We start from the raw sequence: 27,469 nt of genomic DNA on the forward strand, positions 1-27,469 counted from the left end.
TGCCAAGGAAAAGACTTTGTCTCTTCATCCTATCCATGTCCCTCATGTTTTGATAGACCTCTATGAGGTCACCCCTCAGCCTCCGTCGCTCCAGGGAAAACAACCCCAGACTATTAAGTCTCTCCCTATAGCTCAAATCTTCCAACCCTGGCAACATCCTTGAAAATCATTTCTGAACCGTTTCAAGTTTCACAACATCCTTCATATAGGAGGGAGACCAGAATTGCACATGATATTCCAAAAGTGGCTAAACCAATGTCCTATCCAGCCGCAACATTACCTCCCAACTCCTACACTCAGTACTCTGACAAATAAAGGAAAGCATACCAAATGTCTTCTTCACTATCCTATCTACCAGCGGGTCTACTTTCAAGGAGCTATGAACCTACACTCAAAGGTCTCTTTGTTCAGCAACACTCCTGAGGACCTTACCATTAAGTGTATAAGTCCTGCTAAGATTTGCTTTCCCACAATGCAATACCTCACATTTATCTAAATTAAACTCCATCTGCCACTTCTCAGCCCATTGGCCCATCTGATCAAGATCCCATTGTAATCTGAGGTAACCTTCTTCACTTTTTTTAGATTACATTACAGTGTGGAAACAGGCCCTTGGGTCCAACAAGTCCACACCGACCCGCCGAAGTGGAACCCACCCATACCCCTACATTTACGCCTTACCTAACACTACGGGCAATTTAGCATGGCCAATTCACTTGACCTGCACATCTTTGGACTGTGGGAGGAAACCGGAGCACCTGGAGAAAACCCACGCAGACACAGGGAGAACGTGCAAATTCCACACAGTCGCCTGAGGCGGGAATCGAACCCGGGTCTCTGGCGCTGTGAGGCAACAGTGCTAACCACTGTGCCACCGTGCCGCCCACCACTGTCCACTCTTCCTCCAATTTTGGTGTCATCTGCAAACTTACTAACTATGTTCATATCCAAATCATTTATATAAATAACGAAAAGTAGTGGACCAGCACCGATCCTTGTGGTACTCCACAGGCCTCCAGTCTGAAAAACAACCCTCCACCACCACCCTCTGTCTTCTACCTTTGAGCCAATTCTGTATCCAAATGGCTAGTTCTCCCTGTATTCCATGAGATCTAACTTTGCTAACCAGTCTCCCATTGGGAACCTTGTTGAATGCCTTACTGAAGTACATGTCGATCACATCCACCACTCTGCCCTCATCAATCCTCTTTATTAATTCTTCAAAAATCTCAATCAAGTTTGTGAGACATAATTTCCCAAGCACAAAGCCATGTTGACTATCCCTAATCAGTCCTTGCCTTTCCAAATACATGTACATCATGTCCCTCAGGATTCCCTCCAACAACTTGCCCACCACCGAGGTGAGGCTCACCAGTCTATACTTCCCTGGCTTGTCCTTACCACCTTTCTTTAATAGTGATACCACGTTAGCCAACCTCCAGTCTTCCGGCACCTCACTTCTGACTATCGATGATAAAAATATCTCAGCAAAAGGCCCAGCAATGACTTCCCTAGCTTCCCACAGAGTTCTAGGGTATACCTGATCAGGTTCTGGGGATTTATCCACCATTATGTGTTTCAAGACATCCAACACTTGTTCTTCTGTAATATGGAGATTTTTCAAGATATCACCATCTATTTCCCCACATTCTATATCATCCATGTCCTTTTCTACAGGAATCACTGATGTATGTGTATATGACTTAAGGTGTATAAGGAATGTGTGTTTTTGACTTTGCTGAGTTCTCTCTTAGATTATTTAAAACTGGGTCTCCCTGAGTTAACTGGAAGAAATGATTGCAACTTCTACCTGGGTCTCCTGGTCATTTGTCAAATTGCACCAGAACACATTGTTTTGTTTGCCGTTCCCAACTGCATAACTTTGCACTTCTCCAGATTGAATTCCATTTGCCACTTTTCTGCCAACTAACCAAATCATTGACATCTTCCTACAGTTGACCACCATCTTTTTCACTATCAACTACCCAGCCAATTTTTATGTTGTTTGCCCAGATCCAACCCTCCAACTCAGCAACGCCCTCTTGAACTGTCCCACCTGTCCATCTTCCTTCCCATCTATCTGCTTCACCCAATCACCATCAACCCCCAATTGCATCAACCTATCACCTTCTAAGCTACTTTCCTGCCCAGCCTAACCACTTCCTACTTATCTCTCAGCCCCTTCCCTTCCACCGTCCCCAATGATGAAGAGCTTATGTCTGAAATGTCGACTCTCCTGCTCATCGGATGCTGCCTGACCTGCTGTGCTTTTCCTGTGCTCCACTTTTCCACTCTGATCTCCAGCATCTGCAGTCCTCACTTTCTCCTAGTTGTTTCCCAATCATGCCTTCTACGTTTATTCTAATTATTAATATGTACCACACTCAGCAAAGAACCGAAAACCGAACCCTGCGGAACATCACTGGAAATGTTTCCATTCCTAAAAGTGTCAAACAATACCCTATATTTCCTGACACTGAGCCAATTTTCATTCCATTTCACCATATTCCGTAAAAACCAAAAGAACTGCTTTTACCGTAAATCAGAAACAAAAACAGAAGTTGCTGGAAAAGCTCAGAAGGTCTGGCAGCATCCATGAAGAGAAGTAAGAGTTAACATTTCAAATCCAGTGACCCTTCCTCAGAACTGATGGTAGCTCGGAAACATTAGCTTGCATGCAGATGATATGGTGGGGGGAGGGGGTAAGGAGTAAAAGATAGGTGGAGATAGAGCCCAAAGAGACAGAAGAACAGTTGGACAAACAGATGAGTGGATAACGATCTAACGAAGATGGTGAATAGTTGTTAATGCAGACTGTTAATGGCGAACAACAGATAGTGTGTAATGGCAGACTTTTATGTTTACAAGGTCTGATGTGTGGGATAGGGGGCTGGAACATAGCAGAGTTCAGACCCGAAAATTATTTCACTTAATAAACCGCAAAATAATAGTATGTCAATACCTTACTAAAATCCATGTGAACGATGTCCACTGCACTAACCTCGTCAATCCTCCTTGTTAATTGATTAAACTATTTGGTTAATTTTGGAATTCAAAGACCTTCCCTCAACAAAACCATGCTAATTATCAGTGATTAATCTGTACCTCTCCAACTAACAATTAATCCTATCTCTCAATATTGGTTCCAGTAATTCAGTACTAGATGTAGGCAAAGTACCCAAGGATTGGAGGTCTACAAATGCTGTACAATTATTCAAAAAAGGCTGCAAGGGATGAGCCAAATAATTTATAGGTGTAAATCCTACCTAAGTGGTGAGCATATGAAAAGGTAAATATGGAGGGACTAACTTCCTTGGAATATCTGGTATTTCTTCTTCGGCTTCCTTTAACAACCTATAACGCAGTTCACACAATCCTGGAGGTTTATCCACCATTGCAGAGAGACAGAGGCAAAATGTCTATTTAGAACCCTGCTCTCATCTTCTGCACAAGTTACCATGTACATGAGATAGGTTTTCTGGGGCATCGTAAGGAGGAAAGTATGCTAAGCTATTCCAGAACTCGGCACTGAGGTATGGCCACCACTAATTAAACTTGGAGAAACACAAGAAACTAAAATTTGATGATTTGGAGATGCTGGTGTTGGACTGGGGTGCACAAAGTTAAAAATCACACAACACCAGGTTATAGTCCAATAGGTTTAATTGGAAGCACATTAGCTTTCAGAGCTGACAAGCAACTGATGAAGGAGCGGCACTCTGAAAACTAGTGCTTCCAATTAAACGTGTTGGACTATAACCTGGTGTTGTGTGATTTTTAAAATTAGATGAGTGCAGATATTTTGGAATATTGTACAGTTGGACAAGATTACACGGATAGGGAGGAACAAGGTCATGGAGTCACTTCAAAATAAGGATAAGCATTTTAAAATCAAGTTGTTGCTTGATCACAGTTGAAGTAGATTAGCAACCATAGGAATAAGTGGTGAATCAGACTTAATGTGAGTCTGATTCACAGAGTTTTGGATTATTTCAAGTTGAATTCTTAATTATATTTGTTTAATTAAGACATAATATGAGCGATAAGCCAAGATAATGCTGAAATCATCAAATCCTGAAGTAACAAAGTTTGAATGAGAATTTCAGCAGCAGTTGACCTGAGATAGGAGCAATGTTAGATGATAATACAATGTTTTGAATGCGCAGTCATAGTAACAGCACAAATATGACGTACAAGACCAAGGTTGCAAACAATTTAGTTTAATCTTAGACAGTTGCCAGAGGGATGGAGTTGGTATGTCATTGATTGGAGTTTGCAGCAGGGACTGAAAACAATAGTTTTTGTCTTCCAAAGATTTTTGGAGGAAGTTTCTGCTCAACCAGTAATTTATGCCAAATTAGCAATCTGTTAATTTAGCAACAGTTGAAGAGTTTAGTGAATTGGTAAGATGGTGGTGGGTATCATCAACATGAGGTGACACCTAATACTGTGCTTTCAGACGATATTACTGAGGAAGGCTTGTGGATAAAAGATGGGTTGGGCCAAAGATAGATTTTGGAAGATATAAAAAGTAATAAAAATAATCAAATTAACTGCAGGAACAGGAAGTGAAGCATTTCCAAGAGGTACTCATGCCACCATAAGATAATAGTTTTGTTTAAAATTCAGTTGTGGAATATAGGCATCTCTGACTGGTTTAGTATTTATTGCCCACCCCGCATTGTCCAGAGACCCATTGCTGTCAGGAGTAACATTTATGCCAGACCACGTAAGGATGACAGATTTCCTTCCCTATAGGATGATAGTGAAGCAGATTTTGCAACAATTGTTGGTTTCATGATCATTATTAGACCCTCTTAACTGAATTCAAATTCCACTATTTGCCATGTAGGATTTGAATCCAGGTTCCAAAACATTAGCTGAGTTTCTGGATTAATAGTCTAGTGATAATATTACCAAGCCATTGAGACAGAAATGCAAAGCTGTCTTTTCCAAAGCTAATAAAGTAAACAGCTTGTGAAGACTTTTTTTTAAAGTTGGAACAATAGAAGCAGATTGAATGGGTGTGATCAAGCTGCTAAATTGCTGGGGTCTTAAAGCTGGGTTTGGAAGTTGCAGTGTGTCTCTCCTTGCTACTCTTTCTCAGCATTTTCTCTTGATGTTTTTTCCTCCTGGACTGGAGACTGCCAGTGACACAATCTATTTTGTTGAATTTTTCTTTGCCAAGGGTATGTTGATGGAATGTTACTATTTTGGAACAGTTATTATTTAATGGTTAAATAATCTACTATTTTGTTAAATTTTCCAATAGACTTGTTATTCCAACTTCTTCTTTGTTTTGTTGTATTTTAACTATTGTATATGAATAAAGTGTGTTTTGCATCAGGGTTGGTAGATTGACCAATTGAATTGCATCCAGAATGAAATGCCTGGCACTTGCCTTTAAAATAAGGAAAGTTAGGATCTCAGCTACCTTTTTAATACATTTTGAAGAGGTTTGTTCTGGCTCATAACATTTGGGAACAATTGAAACCAGTAGCCTGTCTCAAAGATGATGCTATAGGAAGTATATATAATCAAAGAAGAGGAATCCAGGACTTGGTGGCCTGAACCATATCTTGCATTGAGTGTGAATCAGGTTGAGAGGTCATTGAAGGGCAGCTGCAAAAGTAAAGCCCAAGTAGCTGCATCATTCCAATGGCCATCTATGGACAGTGATATGAAGTTGGTAAAGAAAGTGGATTACTCCATCTTTAGCAGTAATAAGGATGGAACCAAAAGGTGGCAGGTAGGAACAGGCACAACAGCCATCCCATCCTCAGGCATGGCCTCCTGATTCCAGGACGTGTCCGCCTCTGGGCTGTGCAATGGATGGAGATGCTGGGCTATAAAGTGAGTGTGGTGAAGGAGTGGTGGCCAAGGAGACTGGGGCAAAGAGGCTCCACTGAATCAGCTTCACCCTCCCACCTCCTCATCACCACTAGCCCCCAACCCACTCATTTGCACTCTGGTGATGTTAGTGTACATGTGCAAATATATCTTGGTATGGTGACAGCAGCGGCTTGCTGTAGTCAGGTGACTTCACTGGCAGTACCTGCATATGCATGTGGCCATTTTGGCATTATGGATCATCACTCTGATTTAATTAGCATTGGCAGTGTCAGAGATTTCACACCTTGAGTGAAGCGCCAATGTCTAAATAGTTGTCGCTTCCTCTATTCACATGATGACACAAAACGTGCCCCTCTTCCAAAACAGTGACTTTTTTTCATTTTCTGCAGAAACACACTATAAGTGGCATTTCCAAGTTACTTCTAAATTAGAAAGCAAAATTTGTAAGAATTTTTTCTGGACAGCTATAGAAATTCAGTATTTATGCCTATCAAAAATACTTTTCTCCAGGTGAAGAACAGCAAAGGGAAAAAGATACTTCTATGTTACAGACTTTTAAGTTACATATCGTACATGTTGTGGGTCAAAAGAATGTAATCGCAGATGCGTTATCGCAGATTTAACTGATATAGATAAGATTTGTATCTATTCAATGTTATATTTATGTGGGAAGAAGTTAAAATGAACTTAGATTCAAGTCATGTGTATATTTTGATATTGTGGTTAAGGAATAGAGCAAAATAGAAGTCATCTTTTTATTATGATGGTTCGTTTTTTTCTTAACGGAGGAGGTGTTATGAAGGTGTAACAGAGTTGAATAGCTAGCAAGGACTGACAAAGCACAGAGAGTCCTGAACAAGGTAACAATGTACTACTTGGTCGAAACAAATGGTAGCAGATGGGCTACCATCAAACAAAAACAAATCCAAATTCAACCAATCAGCATAAATTATATCCCAAGATACCAAAACTCAATCAAATTTGAATTTAGTATTCTGATAATATTAAGACCAACGAAATGATCCAATGTTGGAGGGTACAAAACCAGACATTTTGAACAGTTAGAAGGAGAACTGTCAAAGACCAACAAATGTAGACTGCTAGCTGAAGAGATCTCTAACAGGTACCTGTCTGTGGCAGAATGTGCAGCAGAACATCGGGGCTGACTTAGAGAGAATCCAGAAAGGAGAATTGGCAAAGCTGACTGGTTTTGAAATGTGAATATTTTCTTTTTGTAAATCTTAATGTGGATTTTTTTAAATCAAACTAGTATTGTAGAGGGTGAGGTATAAGATAGGTGTAAGAGAAAGGAGTTGTAAACAGTTGTTGACTTTAATATTCTCTGTTGGACTTAAAGAATAAAATTGTTAATTGTTGCTTTAAATAGTGACTTCTGGGATAGTTCTTTGCCTCTCAATTTTAACAGATTACAGTGCAAGGTGAATCTTTTCTGCGTGTCCTAACAAGTGAAAAAGCAGTCTTCTATTTCTAACCAGTCTCACCTATGCAGATCACCAGATAAAAAGTCACTTGTCAGTTGGAGAGCTAGCTGGAGGCAGACAGAGCACTATTTTACCTCATCTCAGGAAGACTTACCACATTAACTGCCAATCATGCACTTAACAGGGTAGTGGCAGACCTTCCCCAGTTACAAGAACTGCATTCGCCAGCTAGTGCCAGTACAGGGGTGATGTCTGCTCTCACTACTATGCCCAACCAACCCCAAGGGACTTAGGTACAAAAGAATGAAGCTGAGAATCAAGGGAGATTGTGGTAAGGGTTGTAGTGATGTGGATCAAGAGCAAAAGCAAGGCTTGACTCTCTGCAAGCTCCGTCCATTCCTGATGTTGGGTTGCTTAGTCAAGAATTGAGTGGGTTTAAATGATGGACTCCTCGTGGTTACTTTTAAAGCTTTCCAGCCAGCTATGGATGGGAATATTCATTACCTTTCCAATGACATCGCATCACCACCACAATTTGCATACCAGGATGAGGAAACTCAGTTAAGATGTTTGTTATATCGAAAAGTTGTCATGCTTTTTTTTCAAATACACATGTACAATCTTTTATATCTGCCTATCTATCCCCTGCAATCTTTTGCATCCAAGAGACAATGGAGGTAAAATTGTGAAGCATGAGGAACATATCTGAGGTGCCAGGCATCTATGCTAGCTCATTAAACAATGGGCAGGAAGAAAGGATATATTGAAGATGTATTTTTAGCCATTTTGGTCAAGTTACCCAAGTGGAGCCTTCAACCCATGCTTTGCACAATACTTCATCATTTTATATCTGTAAGTAAGGGATCTGGCACCTGTTTCATATGTTTGATCTACCAGCACAGGCTGCACTGGAGGTAAGCAACCCTTAAAAATGGTAACTACTCACCACAATCACTGCCATTCCCAAAGCAACATGGGCTCCTCTGATATCCAGATCCTTTTTTCTGTCCCTGTCCCAAAAAGCTCAAACACTCAATACCCTCATCAAACACTTCTAGATATCCAGTCAACCTAAAGTTAGGTTGAAGGTGCAGTCTTTCAGATGAAATGTTAAACCAAAGGGTTATCAGGTGGAGTTAAGATATGCCATGACATGGGTTTGAAGAATGCCAAGTGCATTCTGTCTGATGGCCTGGACAAAATTTATCCTTCACATAGCATCATTAAAGAAAATCAAATTATCATATTACTGTTTATGGGAGCTTGCAGTGAACAAAGTGCAAGTCATGTATCCTGCAAAACAACAGTGTCTGCACTTCAGAAGTTCTGAGGTCTTTTTTTGAAATAGCAACACGAGTGCAAGATTTTTAAAGAATTTGGACACAGGAATCTGAATAATGCTTCACAGGAAGTAGCCATTGCAGAATTTAATACCGTCATTCAAATTCTCTAGATTTTGAGCTTCAAATAGAGTTTAAACCTACCATCTTCTGCAGGAAATGAGTGTGTTATCTATAGTCACCACTGACACTACCATTCCTGTAATACTATAGCAAAGTGTTTCAATGCCCTGTGTGGAACAGTCATCAGAGAGAGTGAACATCAAGCAATAGGGAATAAACAGGCTAGAAGTGAAGAATTGGGAGTCCAGACAAAGGAAAGGGTCTTTCTCAAGCTTCTAAAAGCAGAGAGTGAGCTGGTACAGCAGAGGTACTAAAGGAGCGATATTTCAGTAAAAAGGAATAAAATGAGGGAAAGAGGGACTGCTGATAATGAAAAGACAGAGCAACAGTAAATTGCCAGCATGAGGAAAAACCAGTAGTATTGATCATATCACATGCAAGTACAGAATTGATGCACGTCCATAAAGTTTTTATTACCTGCACCTTATCTATTCACAAATATTCAAATGTGGCGTGAATCGTTAACCATAGAACCACAGAACAGGGAACACAGCAAGAAATTCCTTGGCCCATCATTCATGACAGGTTCTTTGTAAAAGCTATTTGTAGTGATAATAATGAGGTCATCTGGGGGACTTCATAGAATATGAGTTCCCTGATTGGATCAGATTAGTAGCCCCAATCAGGGAGCCCTGACTGACAGATATAAACAGGAGTGTCAGAGGTTCTGGTCACTTTCAGAGCTGGCTCTGAGGAAGCTGAATCAGTGTCAAGAAATTTCCACATGTAAATAATGGGTGACTTAGTGATGGGATGCTGGCCTCTGTGGTGTTATTTCACTATCCAATTAGGCTCACGGTCCCATCTCTTTTCCCACAGCCCAGCAGCTTTTTTTTCTAATTTAATATCTAATCCCATTTTAGAGTTACTATTGAATGTACTGCCACAGCCTTACAGGCAGAGAGTTCCAGATAATAACAGCTCTGTGCAGAAAAGTAATTCTTACCTCACTACAAAAAAAGTGTTCGTTTCATATAAAGTCCTTTAAAAAATCTCCTCAATAATTTGAATGAAATCTGACCTATCAATTCTTCATAGAAGAGGAGAAGGTGTGGGACCTATTCCAGAACACTGAGACTCATCATACCGAGCACAAAATGAAATCAGTCAAAGAAGACAATAAGGGAAAAGTAGCTGCTGTGAAACTAGAAATGATATCTTGAAATGAACTTCCAGTTTCTATTTGGATGTCAGACCTCATCTTGCATTTATGTAGCATCTTTAATGTGATATTTCATTGTAAAGTGCTTCACAGGAGCATTATCAAACAATATTTTCCCTCAGATGGTGATGGCTAGTAGGAGGGGACATAGCTTTAAATTGAGGGGTGATAGATATAGGACAGATGTCAGAGGTAGGTTCTTTACCCAGCGAGTAGTAGGGGCCTGGAATGCCCTGCCTGCAATAGTAGTAGACTCACCAACTTTAAGGGCATTTAAATGGTCATTGGATAAACATATGGATGAAAATGGAATGGTGTAGGATAGATAAGCTTCAGATTGGTTCCACAGGTCGATGCAACATCGAGGTGCAAACGGCCTGTACTGTGCTGTAATGTCCTATGTTCAATGTTCCAAAATTTAACACTGAGTCATTGTCATGATTGGAACCAGGTTGATTGTATTGACTACAATGTCCTTGATTGGAATTGTTAACCTGAGCTAATCAGGAAAACCCTAGCTGATAATATATCCAGGAGATTTTGCGTTTGAGACCGAGGGTCTCTGGAGAAGGAGCTCGGGGTGTCCACCAACACCCTGGAGTTGTTCAGGGAGAGGTGGGCGCTGCAGGGAATGGAGTGCATTATTTCCACGTCCAATTCTATTTTGATTTAATCCCTGCCCTCCCCTTCACTGTTTGATCACACAGCATTGCCCTTTGATGTGAAGGGCACTGCTTGTCACTGGCCACTCGGGTGTTTCCTTTCTTCCTGGTGGTGGAAACTTAATAAAGATTCGTACACCTTGTGTCCTTCACTGCATCTCACACCTGCACACACATAACATGGGTGCTGGGGGAAAAATAAACACTACCGCAGTTAGGCGGTAATTAAAAAAAACTGGAGATTTTACGTTTGAGCCCGAGAGTCTCTGGAGAAGGAGCACGTGGTGTCTACCAACTCCTTCAAGCTGTTCATGGAAAGGTGGGCACCACAGAGAGTGGCATGTTTTATTTCCCTCTTCAACTCTATTTTAATTTAAGCCTTGCCCCCCTTCACATTTAAAAAAAAAGAAAAAATACCAGGAGATTGTCACAGAGCATGGAGTGCTTTATTTCTCCCTCCAATTCTGTTTTGGTTTAATCCCTACCATCCCCTCCATTTTTTCGTCCACTTAGGCATTGCCTGTCATTGGTCACTCGGGTGTTTTCTCTTCCTGGTGGTGGAATATGAATAATGTTTTCTGCTCTCCTTGTTTCTTCACTGAGTCCTATGCCTACACATACTTGACATAGGTGCTGGGGAGAAGAGAGCACTACTGCTGTTTGGCAGTAGTGTGGGAGATTTATAAAAGAAAAGGAGATTAGAAATAAAAGAGAAAAAAATATATAACCAGGAGATGATTCTCACCAGGACTGACTCTCACCTGGCTGGCCACAGCCAGTATATCATGCACACGTAAATAAAGGATGGTTTGGTGATGGGATATCGCACTCTGTGCAGTTATTTCAGTCACATGGGAAGATAATAGGACGGGTAACCGAAAGCTTTCATAAAGACAGGGTTTTAGGAAATAACTTAAAGAAGGAAAGAAATGTAGAAAGATGAATTCTGAAAATTATTATTACTATTATATCAGGAGCCTTGCGTGATATCATGAACAAAATTAATCTGTTCTTGTAGATCCTAAATATTCGAACAAGTGTGCCTGCACTTTGGGGTGCTTTCTCCCTCCCTTACCTTGAATGGGAGCTTGCTGCTTCGTCTGAATTAATGGTACTCTAATTGACTTCCAGCTATGAGAACCCATCTACCAGCCCTAACTGGATGGTGAACCCACCCTGTCGCTATCAATTGGCTAATTCGGCAGCAAAACACAGGTTGTGACATTGGGGGTGGAATTTAATCCATGGCAGCAGGAAACCAGGTTTCCAAGCTCACTCCATCACGACGGAGACCCCATATCAGATTCTCAGCAGTTCCATCCTGGAACAAATTTCATGATATGGTTTACTGTTGTGCTGATATTTCCACCCTTGGAAAATCATTCGCCAGAGTTCGTTAGTGTACCAGGATGGAACTGCTGAGAATCTGATATGGGGTCTCTGTCGTGATGGAGTGAGCTTGGAAACCTGGTTTCCTGCTGCCATGGATTAAATTCCACCCCCAATGTCACAACCTGTGTTTTGCTGCCGAATTAGCCAATTGATAGCGACAGGGTGGGTTCACCATCCAGTTAGGGCTGGTAGATGGGTTCTCATAGCTGGAAGTCAATTAGAGTACCATTAATTCAGACGAAGCAGCAAGCTCCCATTCAAGGTAAGGGAGGGAGAAAGCACCCCAAAGTGCAGGCACACTTGTTCGAATATTTAGAATCTACAAGAACAAATGAATGCTGCAAAATTCAGCCCAAATGGAGAATCCCAGAATACCAACTGAAGAAGGATATGAATAAGTTGAAAGGTTAGGGAGGAAACAACTGACACATATTAGAAATGTTCGATCATTTGCACAGTGCTGTTGTGTGATGTGGAGCTGTGAATTCATTGGTGTTGATAGAAACACAGGCAGATACTGCTGCAACATTTAAGAAGAATCCGATGAGCACTTAAAATGCCAGGGCCTAACAAGCTATGGACCAATTGCAGGTAGGTGGGATTAGTGTAGTTTGGTGCTTGTTGGTCGGCATAGACATGGGGACTAAAGGACCTATTTCTCTCCTGTATGACTCGATGAATGTGGCCCTGAGCATGTGCAAAACTGTGATGAAATTTTGTGCAGCATTGCAATATCTAAAGGAATACGTCAATTAAGTCGATAACTATCAAAGAAAAATTTCCTTAATCCCTATCAATGGCTAGTTTCACACAATACCTGTTCCCCAGAAAATTATCACCAAGGTTTTAATGTGAGAAGTGAAAACCGTTATGGCTTTGCCTCACCTCAATCTGAATAAAACTTTCAGGTCATTTGACTCTAGCTCACAGTCTCTTTTCCTGAATCAGCATTTATTACAGATTCCCACGTCCTGATCACCTTCATCCAACTCCACTGCCAGAGGTCAGGGCTTTTGCCCAAAACGTCGATTTCGCTGCTCTTTGGATGCTGTCTGAACTGCTGTGCTCTTCCAGCACCACTAATCCAGAATCTGGTTTCCAGCATCTGCAGTCATTGTTTTTACCAGAGGTCAGTCTTGCAGTTATTAAACACTGCTCCTTAGAATTGGCTCTACAATAGTTTGCCTTGCAATCTCATACTTTCGTTCTTCAAAGCCCTCTGTCTCAAGTCCAAAGGTTTCGGTTTCAAGTTCGACTCCAGGATCTGAGCACAAAAGTCAATGTTAACACTCAAATGAATTTAGGGAATACTGTATTGTTGTACGTGCCATTATTTGGATAAGACATTAAAGTAAAGGTCTACCTGCTTGGATGTTTGTTTAAAAAAATCTCATGGTGCCATTTTGAAGAAGATTTGGGGAGCTTTTCCTTGTGGTCTGGTCAACCAACATTTATCTCGCGTGAACATTGTGACAACAACTTGAAATAGTCTTACACAGGACAATGCAGCACAAAAATAGCCCATGGGTCCAAATAGACCCTTCTAACTTGAGTCTCCTCTTATCTTGCCTCATCTAACTCTATCAGCACTTCCCCCTAATGTCTTCTGCTGTCAGTATTTCTCTAACTTCCTCTTAAATGCATCTAGATGATTATCACAAACCTGTACTTATAATATTGTGGATTTTCTAACAAATTGTAATCTCCTTTTAAAAATGGACACAAAAAGCTTTGAACTCTTGCTCCCAAAAGCCACATAGTACCTTGCAGGTTCAACTGCAGCCAAAGCAGATAGTTGAGCCCACTGGGGTCTGTTCAGAAATTCAGAGTGTTAGTTTGAGGAAGATTGACAAAGGGTCATTTCAATCATTAAAAGACTCCAGGACACTCAAATGGTGTGAAGATGCAAGACTTTTGTAGTTTTGAAACAGGAGACAAGAAAAGGGATATTTGCAAGAATTTTTCTCATAATTGACTTTGTTTTGTGGAGCTGTGGCTCAGCAATGTTGAGGAGGGTCAATTGCTGAAAGTATTTAAAGAGGAGGTAGACTGATCTTTGAAGTATGGGGGAATAGTGGGCTAGGATAAGCTGGCATGAAAGAAGAGTTGAGGCTTGGCAAAGATTAGCCATGATTTTGTGAATGGCAGAGCAGGCTCAAGAGTCCTGACTAGCCAATCCTGCTTCTATTTCTTATGTTCTTACGATCACCGCAATCATTTATCGAGGCAGAGAGTTCCACATTCCCACTACCCTCTGGATAAAGAAATTCCTTCTGAATTCCCTATTGGGTTGCTTGGTACCTTATATTGATGGCTTCTGGTTTTTGACCTTTCCTACAAGTAGAAACATTTGCTGTACTCTATCAACAGCTTCCATAATTTTAAATACCTCTACTTAATCACCCTGGGCTTTCCTTTATTTTAAGAAAAAGGAGACATTTCCTGCTGAGTCCTTCTTAATATGCATCTTCTTTTAGTTCTCGTACCATTTCATGTAATTCTTTTTTCTACTCTATTGTACCTCTATATAATCTTATAATATCAGGACCAGATGTATAAAATACTCTAAGTGTGAACTGACTAAAGTCTGATACTAGTTTGAAATGTTTTTTCATTTTCCAATTCTATTCTTCCCTGAAATAAATCCAAATGCTGCTTTCTGTTTGTTATTACCTTGTTGAACTATGTCCGACTTATATTGATTGTATGTGTGTTCTCAGAGTGGTTCCTTATTCCACTAAGATTCCTACTTTCTAAGTAATAAGTGGCCTCCTTATTTTTCTTTCCAAAATGTGATAATCCACACAATGCTTGTTGAAATTAATTTGTCAATTACACTGTCAGCCTACAAGTTTATTTATGAGTTCTCGTAATTTGTTATTTCTGCTGAGTGTTATCTATACCCCTCAATTTGGCCACACCTTTGGTAACTGCACTTCTAATTTGAAAGTCTAAGGGCTAAACCTTTAACTTAGAGGCTAGTGGCAGGTGCCAGGAAATTTCGCTGAGACATGTGCCTGTGAAAGCAAGGTTTTTATTCAAAGGAATAGGTCCTAACTGGAGTCAGACTTTGAAATAATGAAGTAGATTAGATTTCCTACAGTGTGGAAACAGGCCCTTCAGCCCAACAAGTCCACACTGACCTCCAAAGAGTAACCCACCCAGACCCTTTTCCCTCTGACTAATGCACCTAACACTATGAGCAATGTAGCCAATTCACCTAACCTGCACATCTTTGGACTGTGGGAGGAAACCGGAGCACTCGGAGGAAACCCACACAAACATGGGGAGAATGTGCAAACTCCACAGTTGCCTGAGGCTGGAATCAAACCTCGGACTCTAGTGCTGTGAGGCAGCAGTGCTAACCACTGAGCCACTGTGCTGTCGGTTGATTTAAATGGCCCGCCTTGATACGCAGGAGCTCTGCCCAAGTTGTTTTATTTAGCTTTCACCTCTCAGAACCTCCTCACATCCCCACAACCTCTGTGTGCCAACTCATGCCCTTCCACCCACCTCTATGCCCCCTCATGCCCTTCATGCTAACCTATGGCTTTGCACCCATTTCCAATAGTCTTTAATGCCCCCATGAAAAATGTTGATACCTCCATGCCCATTCAACTAGAATACACTTTTTATAGAACCAATTAATCCTATAGTAACAATTGCATATGTGGACACATTTTAACAACAGTGATTTATTAATAACTTTCTTCTAAAAAAAGATCTTGCATCTTCTACAGTCCTACTAAAGTGTCAATAATCCAAATGTTTGTTCTATTAATAGTAGAAACAACAAACACTTTTACTTGTGTAAATGTTGTACAATTGACAAAATTGATCTAAGAGAAAGAACTATCAATCAAGCAATGTTTTCCAATGGCATAGACGTTTCAACTGCCTAATGCATATCTGTGCTCTCAGCCAAAAATATATAATGAGGCATGTGGCCCATTGGGAATGGATGCAGAAAAAGAAGTTAGAATTGGTTTCCATCACAATTTTTAAATATTGGTAGAGTCTCACCAAATTTGTGAAAATGCAAGTGTAACTTCTTAACCTATATTGTCATCAACAGTGGTGTCAGCACAGAAGCTTTTGGAACAGCTCTTTCCACCTTCTGTCACACTGAATGACTATCCTCTACCCTTATTGCCTGCTTTCTGTCTTTCAGCTCACCAGATGTTCATTCAGATACTTGTGTCTTGACTCTATATATTTTGATTTTATTTGTTATTCTGTTCTGCAGTATCTTAGCGAAGGCTGTTTGAAATCCAGAACCACTGCAACTAATGTGTTATTTTTACTCTCTCCCTCTGTTTCACTTCAAAGAATTCAATTTTGTTCCTTCCTGCTGCTTCTCTGACCCATATAACCCTCAAAAGTTTAAGAACTCTTCAACGATTCCCAGCTTCTTTACAATGGCATCTCATCCCTATTTTTCGCAGTAGTCCTAATGTTCATGTAGTTATTCCGTTTCCATAGAGAAAATTATTGAATCTGCTTCCATTGCTCTTTCAGATAAAACATTTCATAGGAATTCAACTCACTTTTAAAAATAAAATTCTCAAATTCCTTCAGGTTATTTCATTACCTTAAATCTGTGTTCTCTAGTTAGTGACAGCTAGCATGTTATTCCTGAGTTTACACTTGTGCAAATACAGATGACAAGCAGACCCTCAATGCTGCAGGTCCAACCACAGTGCCTTCTGCCGGGTTGGTGACGATTCGCCACAGCATATTCACCGCCGATGATTAGCCATTGCCGGGTTTGCCACCAGCGTTTCTCCACTGGGGTCATTTGACCTCTGGAGACTATTCGCCAACGGAAAGATATATATGTACTGATTGTTTTCCCACCCGCCTGTTCTTTCATACTTCTCAGTCCCCTTTATTTATACAACTACACACTACATATTGATAAAAAAAAAGAGGTAAAATAAATATCATTTTATTGGTTAATTCTAACTTCAGGAAAACATTCTCTCATAGCACTGATATAAAACCATCGTGGTAAAACTTCTTATTTCCACGTTTAGTAATAATTTCCATACTAAAAATTCCAGTTCTAAAAATACAAGCTTAAAAAAAACTCTCCTGTAATGAAAAGAAGATGTTACTGAAACAACGCAAACACTATATTCAAAATATACGAGTTACTTGCAGTGGCAAATCGTCTTCAGTGGCCAATGGGCGGTGGCTAAGCGTCCTCGGTGGTGAAAGGGCAGTGGCGAATCGTCGGTGGCAAACGGTCCCATCCTGTTTCTGCCTGGGAGTCTCACCAACCCCACTAATATAATTGGAGATTCAAAGGCAAGACTGGACTGTGAGGTGACGTCAATGTGGAGTGTGTCTCTTTGGCCTGCAGACGTTGAAGAACTAGACAAAATCCAGGCTGCTAGGTCCACTGACTTGGAGGGAAAACTTTTCCAATGGAACAGGTTCAGTTGTGGGGCATGGAGTCATCAATGCTCTCACAGCTTGCTGCTGCAGTGAGCAAATATTGAGGGGCTTCTTAGCTGATGGCATGGCTGGAAATCATGCCTAGCAAGTCACAGGTTGCTTGCCTCCATGCATGCAGTTGACAGTCCTACTGATTCTCAGCTTGCCCCTTGAACATTATCCAGCTGTAGGACTGTACCTTCAAGGTTATACTGGCCTTTCATTTGCCAGAGCAGCATTGTCCAAGGGACAGTTATTATCTTGGGATTAAATAATGGGAAAAAAAATCATTCTCCTCTCTCATTTGAGAAAATCTTGCCTTTACCCCATTTGGTTAAGTAGGTATGACTCAAACTCTTGCTAATTTTCATAAACCTTCCTTCTATGGGTCGACTCAATGTTGGATCAGTGCTGAAGCAAACGTCCAGTCCCTAACTGCTTCCAGGCATGAGCAATCTTGTTGTGAAAGTTCAGTGAGTGAGCTGCCTCCTTAACTTGTGTTGCTGTCCTCTGGCAGTTCACATTAACTACTGTGTTATGTGTACACTCAATACATCTGTCTATTTTAAGTGGATTAACAGTTTGGGGTGATGATGGAAGTTGGTATCTCATCACTGAATAACATGTATGCAGAACTTTAAAGATCGACATTGCAGCAAGTAGCTTCACATTACTCATGATTATAAGCAGAACCCTTTCTACTGTGACCTTCAACTTCATAATAACTTCCTAATGTACTGAATAAAATGATTAAAATGAAAAGCCAGGAGCATAAAACAACAGAGCTTTGATATGAGCTTCTTTTCATGAAGAAACATGAGGGGTTTTTTTTGGAAACCAAAGCATGACAACAGTTTAGCAGTTCTAATCACAGTTAGTATAACCCTGCTTCAATTACTATCACTAGTTTCTTCTCTTGTATTTGCGTATTTTTTCAAGGACATAACATAAAGATAGGAAGCAAACCGAGAGCCAAGGATTCTTAATGGAAAAACAAATTACGTTCACATTTTCTAAGTGCTCCAGGCTATTCCTAAACAGTTGCATTACTATAATGGTTTGTCATTTAATAATTTGCATATAGTGTAGTAAAACATCACTAGTAATGTAGTGTAGTAAATAGTAAAGCGCAGCAGGTTAGGCAGCATCCAAGGAACAAGAGAATCGACGTTTCGGGCATAAGTCCTTCTTCAGGAAGGGCATCTGCAGTCCTCACTTTCTCCTAGTAAATAGAAAACAAGGCAATCTATTAAACAGGTAGATTTTCAGGAGTAGCTTAGAGGTGGGATAAGAGGTTGAGAAGCAGAGAGAGTTAGGGAGAGTTTTTCAGAGCTTAGGGCTTCAGCAACTAATGGCACAATTGTCAATAAAATGAAATTCTGGAGTGTGCAAGAGGCCCAAATTAGAGGAGTACAAAGATCTCAGAGAGATGTTGTGCCTGGAGAATGGTACATAGATACCTGTATAGACTTTTTTTTATTCATTCAGGGCATGGAAGTGTCAGTGTCAAGGCCAATGTGTATTACCAGTCCCTGTTTGCTCTTCAGGTCTCGATTTTCTCTTGATGTTAAATTACTTTTTTGGCAACTGACTTGTCGGTTATTTCAGAGGGCAATTAAGGGTCAACAACAATTCTGTGGGTCTTGTGTCACATATAGGCCAGATTTCTTTCCTTAACAGACATTAGTGATACACGTGACTTTTCACAACAAGCTGGTGATTTTGTCATTACTGTTTCTGATTTCTAGCTTTTTATTCCAAATTGCTTGAATGAATTGAATTTAGACACCCCAACTGATGGCATTTGAACCCATAAAGCAATACTTGCATTTTTATGGCCTCTTTTATAATCCTAGGAAATCCTAAATCACTTTACAGCCAATCATAATTTTTAAAGTGTGTAATATTATGAATGACAGCTGATTTGTACTTTCTCCCAAAAATGGATTCAGTAATGTTGAGATAATTTGTTTTTCATGACACTGATTAATGGATAAATATTAGAAAATGGCATCTCCAGGACACCCGCACCAATCAACCACACCGCCCCGTGGCCCAACATTTCAACTCCCGCTCCCACTCTACCGAGGACATGGAGGTCCTGGGCTTCCTTCACTGCCCCTCCCTGTGGTGTAAAATTATGTCCCAATACATGTGTGAATCATAATGTAACACATGTATTGGGCCAAGCAGTGGAATGTGGTGAAAGGGTTAAAATTGTGTCCCAATACATGTGTGAATCTAACCGAAAATGGAAGGTGTCGCTTAGTCCCGTGTGAATCTTATTACACACCTTCCCGTGTGAATCTTCTTATCTGCATGTGACCAGAATGGAATGTGTTTTTCAGCCTTGCTCTGCTGTTCACATGAATGTTTAGATCTCGAAAAGAGTATATCAGCTGGAAAAGTCTCCAGTTCGGTAGAGTCTGCTCCGGGGTTGCGTTTAACCGCCGAGCGTGGGTTGTTGGCAACCGCTCTACGAGAACTGACGGCTCCCAGTTCCGGTAACACGTAGAGTGAGTATAAACCAGACCCGTTGTAAGTACGAGACCTGGTTGTGGCGACGCTGCGGGGAATAAAACACTTATATTCTAGCAGACTCGCCTCTTGGCTGTTTGTTCTGTGTCAGACTACTTTCCTGCGAGCCTGGTCCTTGACCTTGAGAATTTTTTTTTAAAACACTCCCTCACCACCAGATGCCTGGAGGAAGAATGCATCATCTTCCGCCTCGGAACACTTCAACCCCGGGGCATCAATGTGGACTTCAACAGTTTCCTCATTTCCCCTTCCCCCACCTTACCCTAGTTCCAAACTTCCAGCTCAGCACTGTCCCCATGACTTGTCCTACCTGCCTATCTTCTTTTCCACCTATCCACTCCACCCTCCTCCCTGACCTATCACCTTCATCTCCTCCCCCACTCACCTATTGTACTCTATGCTACTTTCTCCCCACCCCTACCCTCCTCTAGCTTACCTCTCCACGCTTCAGGCTCTCTGCCTTTATTCCTGATGAAGGGCTTTTGCCCGAAACGTCGATTTTACTGCTCCTTGGCTGCTGCCTGAACTGCTGTGCTCTTCCAGCACCACTAATCCAGAACCAGGGAGAACACCCCCACTCTTCTTCAAAATAGTGCTTGGGAGATCCAAGATAGCAGCAGTCTGAGTGGTCTGCTGTGCTGGGCTCTGTGCAAGGTGGATCTTTTCTCTCCCTTATCAACCACCCCCAGGAGGAAAAAGTATTAACTTTAACTTTAAGCTTACAGACTATTTGGAGCGGCTGAAATTGTCTGGGACAGCTTTAAGGCCAGGATGAAGTCCAGTAAAGGAAAGGGGCCTAAAGGAGGACAGCAGACAGGACATTCCCCTACTGCGTTGTGGTGCCTACAGCCAGTGCTCAGTCTCCTGGGATGGCCCCTTTGGATCCAGCAGGACAGCGGGACTTACTCTCAGAGTTTGCCAAACTCTGACTGTGGTTTCAAGCAGCAGTTGAGTCACTGTCTGCCATGTTGAAAAAGCATGAGCAGGAAATCCAGCTGCTGGAATGAAGACTGGACCGCAGCATCAGAGACCGTAGCGTACGTCTTGGGAGGAAGAATCTGAACGCTGGAAGACCAGGTTCGGATCCTTCAGGATCAAGTCAATGATCTGGAAAACAAAAATAAAAGGAAAAACTTACAGATCATGGGTCTCCCGGAATGTGAGGAAGGCAAGGACCTCGGATGGCTCCCGAAGTTCCTGGAGTTGGAGTTGGAGTCGGGCATGGTAAGCGTGGAGCGGGCCCACCGGATCGCAATGCGCAGGTTTGGGCCTGACCGCACCCCGGCACGGTTTTAGTGCAGTCCTGTATTATAGGGAAAAACTGTTAGTAATGGAAACAGCAAGAAGATTGGGAAGGAATTCACAAGCTTTAATGTATAAAGGCTCAAAGATAAATTTTTTTCAGGACTTTCTAGGAGCCCTGATTCAGAAGAGAAGGACATTTGATAATGTCAAAAAAGAATTAAGGGATCTGAGCATTCAATACTCCTTGAGGTACCCGGCCATGTTGCATTTCGCCCATGGAGGGACGGTATATAACTTTGACTCCACAGAAAAGGTGAAGGGCTTTGTGAAGTCTTTGAAATGAAAGACCTAAGTCGAGGTGGGAGGGGAGGGGGCTTCATTACAGACAATAGTTTGGAGTTGTTTTTTAATACCCCCCCCCCCACTTTCTATTTCCCCCTCCTCCTTTCCTTTTTGTGGTTATTGGTTTTATTACTCCAGTTTTGTTGTAAAATTGGAATTATTTTCTATAATGGTCAGTTGGGTATTATCTAAGGTTCCTTTTTCTTTACTGCTGTCATCTTGATTTTGTATTGGGGTGCCTCTATCTGTGGCTAAAATGAGTGGGGGAGTTCACCATTTACCATATTGGTGGAAGCCCAAGTATTTAAACCTGGGACAATGGACTCTGGCTTTAAGGCATGGGAGAATAAGGGAATCTTCTGTCTGGGAGACTTACTTAAAAAGGTTTTCAATGAAAGTATTTATTTTAAAAAAGTGGCAAATATGGCATTTTACATCCACCAAAGGGGGCAAACTGGGACACAGCTTAGCATCTCAATCAAAGGACAGCACCTCCAACAATGCAGCACTTCCTCAGGCCTACATTGGACTGTAGGCCTTAGCTTTTTTATGCTCAAGTCCTGGAGTGCCATGTAAACCCTTCTGACTTAGTGGGACAAGAATGCTACCAACTGAATATAGGTAGCATTCAAATCAGAATGAATCAAGTTTAGTGACATATTCAACATTTGATATGATTTAAACTCAAGGATGCAAACTTTAAATGAGGTGTTGATAGACTAGGAGCCAATGTAGATTTTGCAAGTGCGATGATGACAGGTGACTAAATTGGAAAATTCAAAAATCCATTACAAAGGATCAGGAAAACATGAAGAACAAAGTATAACTTCCTGATCATTATGAGCTGAGTATACAGTACAGAATTAGTGCCTGTGAAAAGCACTCACATTTATTCTAAAGGCGCACTTAGCTTCCTGACTCATACAGTGCTCTTCATGTAGTCTAACTCTAACACATGTCACTGAATCAGATACAATTGCCAGATGATTTCCACATTAGGGAGGTGCAGTTAGTTTCACTTAAGTGACCTTCTAATGAGAGAGTATTGTTGCCAAGTGAAGCGAAATTAGTAAACCCTGAACTATTTTTAAACCACACCTTGCACTCACTTTCAGTTTACCTGAATCAAATGAAAGGCTTGTTCCTATCAAAAACATTTTGCCCTGAGCTACATGTAGGTCACTTGCTGCCACTGTCACAATCCACTAGAATTGTCAGGAATTTGATAGTTAAAAACTAGGAAACATTTTTCACTTCAATAATCAAATACTCTCAGCAGTATGACTGCACCAGCCTGTTCAGGGTTACAGGAAAATCACTTGTAACCAGTTGTGGTTGACTAATAATGCAGACTAAAATATCAGATTAATATACATGGGAAAAGCTTTCAAACTGTGCTTAGCATACCTCTAGTGTAATTACTCCCAGCTTATGGTGCGCATGTTTCATTTTGGTAATCAGTTAAAAGTGTCCAGACCACATTGTGGAATCCATAATTATGTTAGTCAACATCTTAATTGGAAGATATCCTAACTTTTCAGTCAGCTTTTCTTTTCTAATATTTATAAAATTACTGTTTGATGAAATCAGACAGGCTTCTCTGTACTTACAACTTGCGGGGAGAACTGAAAAAATAAAGTGAGGTGGCACTGAATGCTTGGGTCACAGTAAGGACTTGGTGCAGATGCATGGTCTGGCATGTGGGGTGGAGGATGCACTGGTTGGAAAATGTGTCTCTGTGGTGCAGGTTGAGATTGGGAGTGTGCTGTTATAGGGCTGGGAGCATTCAATTGAAGTATTGTATTAGTAGTTGTATGAGTGAAGTTCTTGTTGACAAGTCAATCTGGTGATTGTTGTAAGGTGCAGTGGAACAGCCTTGGTCATCTGCTTTCAATGCTTCTTTCAAATTAGAATTATCTAGGGTATCCCCTCCATTTACCTCTTCTTTCTCTTCACCATCTTTCTCTTCACCATCCCTCCTCCTCATCCAGATCCAGGTCTCTTTGTTTAGTCATGGTGTGCAGCATACTATCGACAACCTCAGTATAAAACAAACTGTTTGGTTGATACTGGAGGACAAAACCCAACTCATCAAACTAATGGAAGCACATTCTCAAGGTGCAAATGGTCTGTTTGATGAATGTTCATGTTAGCTAGAATCATAGTCCTGGAGTCATACAGCTTGGAATCAGACTCTTCGGTCCAACCAGTCCATGCTGAACATAACCTCAAGCTAAACTAATCCCACCTGCCTGTTTCTGGTCCATATCCTTCCAAACCTTTCCTATTTATGTGCTTATCCAAATGGTGTTTAAACGTTGTGATTATACCCACATCCACCACTTTCTCAAGACGTTCATTACACTCTCTGTGTAAAGAATTTGACCCCCCATGTCATTTTTAAATCTCTCTCCTCTCACCTTAAAATTGTGGCCCCCTTGACTTGAAATCCCCCATCCAAGGGAAAAGACAACTACCATTATCTCTACCTATACCCTTCATGATTTTATAACTCAAAAGTCACTTTGCAACGTCCTATGCTCCAATGGAAAAAGTCCCAGCCTATCCAGCCTTTCTTTATAATTGATGAATAATTCACAATACTTTTCTTTAGAAATGAACCCCAGTAAAAGAAATCACTTGCACTTTTATAATGTGTCAGGGCTTCAGGCTGTCCTTAAGTGCTTCATAGAAATTACTAAAAGGAGACACAATGTTAAAGATTTTCATCTTGCACTTATAAGCACTAGAACTCAAGAAACTAGATTTGATAAAGGAAAATTTATACATATTTGGGCCATTGTTGGCATGGAACACAGCAAGAACAGCTGACTGTTAAACCTATTTCTCAGATCAGGCAAATAGACTTTAATTTATCGGGGTTTGGCATGGGAACACAGCTGAAATTGGTATTCGTCATGACTCCTTTTTCCAATGAAATTTGTGTAATGTCGGTCTGATTCCTTTTACATACTTCAAACAGTTTGCAAAGATAAGGAGCTTCTAACACATGTACTTGCATTACGTACAAACTAAAGTGATAATCTTAAATTGGTTTTTGATGTTATTTTTAGTGCAGTCTAGATTATTTAATAAATGTCCAATAGCAGAATCTCATCTACTGCGAGACATGTTTCTAGACTTGCAAATAAACATGAGTGGCACACTGCCCAGTGCTATTGGTCAACAGAATGTATTGGCTTGATACAGTTGACCAAACATTGGAATGCATGACCTACATACCTGGTCTCATAACTGCACTGAAAGTCATATATCACATTACTTGCTTGAATCATGTTTGAATACCTATGCCAAAACTCCCTCTAATTTTGGCTGTTCTAATAAGATTAGATTAGATTACTTACAGTGTGGAAACAGGCCCTTCGGCCCAACAAGTTCACACCAACCCTCCGAGTAGTAACCCACCCAGACCCATTCCCCTACATTTCCCCCTTCACCTAACACTACGGGTAATTTAGTATGGCCAATTCACTTAACCTGCACATTTTTAGACTGTGGGAGGAAACCCACGCAGACACGGGGAGAATGTGCAAACTCCACACAGACAGTTGCCCGAGGCGGGAATTGAACCTGGGACTCTGGCGCTGTGAGGCAGCAGTGCCACCCACTGTGCCACCCAAAATGGGAAGAGGCCCCAGTGAGGTTTGAACACATGACCTCTGGTTTACAAGACCACTGCTCTAACCACTGAGCTAGGGGGCCTCAATTCTATTTTACCATTCTCTTCACAAAATTGAAATCTCCTCTATTCTCTCTCTACATTCTTGACAATCTTGCTAAATGTGGTGCTCAGAATTGGACACAATAATCCAGCTGAGACCAAAGCAGTGATTTCTGCAAAAATCAGCATCTCTTCCATACTTTTAGTTACACTTGCCTCTGTTTTCAAAAACTGGGTATGCTTTGTCCCCAACCTTCCCAATTTTTTTGTATCATCTGCAAAGATTCATGCAGAAAACTACCGTAAAATTTACCAATTACTTTTTAACATCTTTCTCCTAAAAGTAGTTGTTGTAAAACTCTCTGTGTAGGACTACACTTGCCTGTGTTAGTCCACTTCACAAGTCTATCCCTGACCTCCTGATGTCTGTTATTATCTTTGTCACTGTTTATTAAGACTTTTGAGTCTTGTGTCATTGCATAAACTTTGACTTTAGCCCTTGTGTGCTCAAGTCAAGGTCATCTTTATATATATGGATATATATCAAAAGAGCAGTGGTCCCAACATGCACCCTTGGTGGACAATACAGTATATCAGTTTCAAGTCTGGGAAACAACTATTCACAAATACTCCTCCTTTTCTGTCTCTGAGACAGTTTTGAGCCATGCTGTCATTTTAATGGATGCTATTTTTATCAAACATCTTTAGAAAGAACATGAAAATTGGAAAAGTGAGGGCTCTAGCAATCATAAAGTTATGGAGTAATACTGTGCAGAAAGAGTTCTTTCAGCCTGACAAGTCTGCCCTGGATCTTTTGAACAGCATGTTAGTTAACTTCACTTCCCACTCTTTCCTCATATCTTTGCAGTTGTCTGTGACTAATCTATATCTTATGTTGCCTGATTGTACTCCCTTATATCTTTTCCATGTTTACCCTCTCAGCCCCTATCATAATCTTGGAATGAAGTTTCCATGGTTCCTTTTAATATTCTTTTTCCAAAACTGCTTTCATCTGACCTGGGATTACATTCACTATTCCCAAAGAATGTTTAATACATATGCTTTTTCAGAGCAGTTTGGAATCGACTTTAATAAAAGATGATTAAAAATATGCTAATCACACATCAAAAAAATGTAGAAAGAAAAATATGTAAATGAGGAAGTATTTGAAAATTACAATTAGCAAATAATTACTGTGAAAGGGACATGTATACCTAAAGCAATCATTGGATCACAATTTCTTATTCGTGCTTTGAATTCTATTTCATTCAAAAGACTCAAACTTTTTCACTGATCTTTTCTGCAATGTTAAGAGTGATTATGGCTCTTCAATGTTGCTTCATAAGTTCAATTGTTCTCAGTATAAATTTCTTCTGTATACTTTTTCTTTAATGTACATTGTTGATGAATTTCCTAGGAATTATCATCAGACAATATTTATAAGCGTTTCCTCTGGATGGAATATAGGAACAGTAAGAGGCTATTTAGTCTGTCAAACCTATTCTGCCATTCAAAGAGATCATGGCTATTTTCATCTTAATTCAACTGAACTGCCAATTCTGCTGTACCTTTTAATACCTGCACATAATAAAAAAAATTATTAATAGTTTTGAAGCTTTGAATTGACTCCATCTTAATAACATTTGGGGTGGGGCGGGTGGAGGGAGCAGTGGTTCCACATTTTCATTATCATTTTGTTAAAATTGAGGGGATGCAGAAAAGATTTACATGGGTGTTCAGGGCTGGAGGTTTTGAGCTATAGGGAGAGGCCGAATAGATTGGGGCATTTTCCCTGGAGCATCGGAGGCTGAGGAGTGACCTTATAGAGGTTTATAACATCATGAGGGGTATAGATAAGGTGAATAGCCAAGGTCTTTTTCTTAGGGTGGGGGAGCCCAAAACTAGTGGGCATAGGTTTGAGGTGAGAGGGGAAAAAATTAAAAAGGACCTGATAGGTAACTTTTTAATGCAGAGGTTGGTTCGTGTATAGAATGAGTTGCCAGAGGATGTGGTGGAGGCTGGTACAAATACAATACTTAAAAGGTGTCTAGATGGATATATGAAGAGGAAGGGTTTAAAGGGATATAGGCCAATTGCTGGCAAATGGAGCTGGACCTGGGATGTCTGGTCAATGCGGATGGGGTGGACAGAAGGGTTTGTTTCCATGTTGTTTGGCTCCATGGCTGTATGAGAAGAAATGCTTTCTAACATCACCACTGAACATAATGTTAAGGTTATGCCTCCTTGCT

At 40.8% G+C, this 27,469-nt stretch overlaps 1 long non-coding RNA gene across 2 annotated transcripts in view; it reads right to left on the reverse strand.

Annotated features, from left to right (window-relative positions):
- Positions 1–27,469, reverse strand: part of LOC122557710 (uncharacterized) — a 75,977-nt gene that overhangs the window by 27,163 nt on the left and 21,345 nt on the right. The window contains exons 4-5 of one of the 2 annotated variants that reach the window (XR_015760130.1): positions 21,090–21,254; positions 17,136–18,635 (exon numbers count right to left, since the gene is read on the reverse strand). This is a non-coding gene — a long non-coding RNA (uncharacterized LOC122557710). Of the gene's footprint in view, positions 1–15,496; positions 18,636–21,089; positions 21,255–27,469 lie in introns of those variants that run through there. The other variant, XR_015760129.1, reaches the window with a different exon arrangement.

The sequence above is a fragment of the Chiloscyllium plagiosum genome, unplaced genomic scaffold, assembly GCF_037043375.1.
Source record: "Chiloscyllium plagiosum isolate Xiang-an unplaced genomic scaffold, Cpla_swu_hap1 HiC_scaffold_18, whole genome shotgun sequence".
NCBI lineage: Eukaryota > Metazoa > Chordata > Chondrichthyes > Orectolobiformes > Hemiscylliidae > Chiloscyllium > Chiloscyllium plagiosum.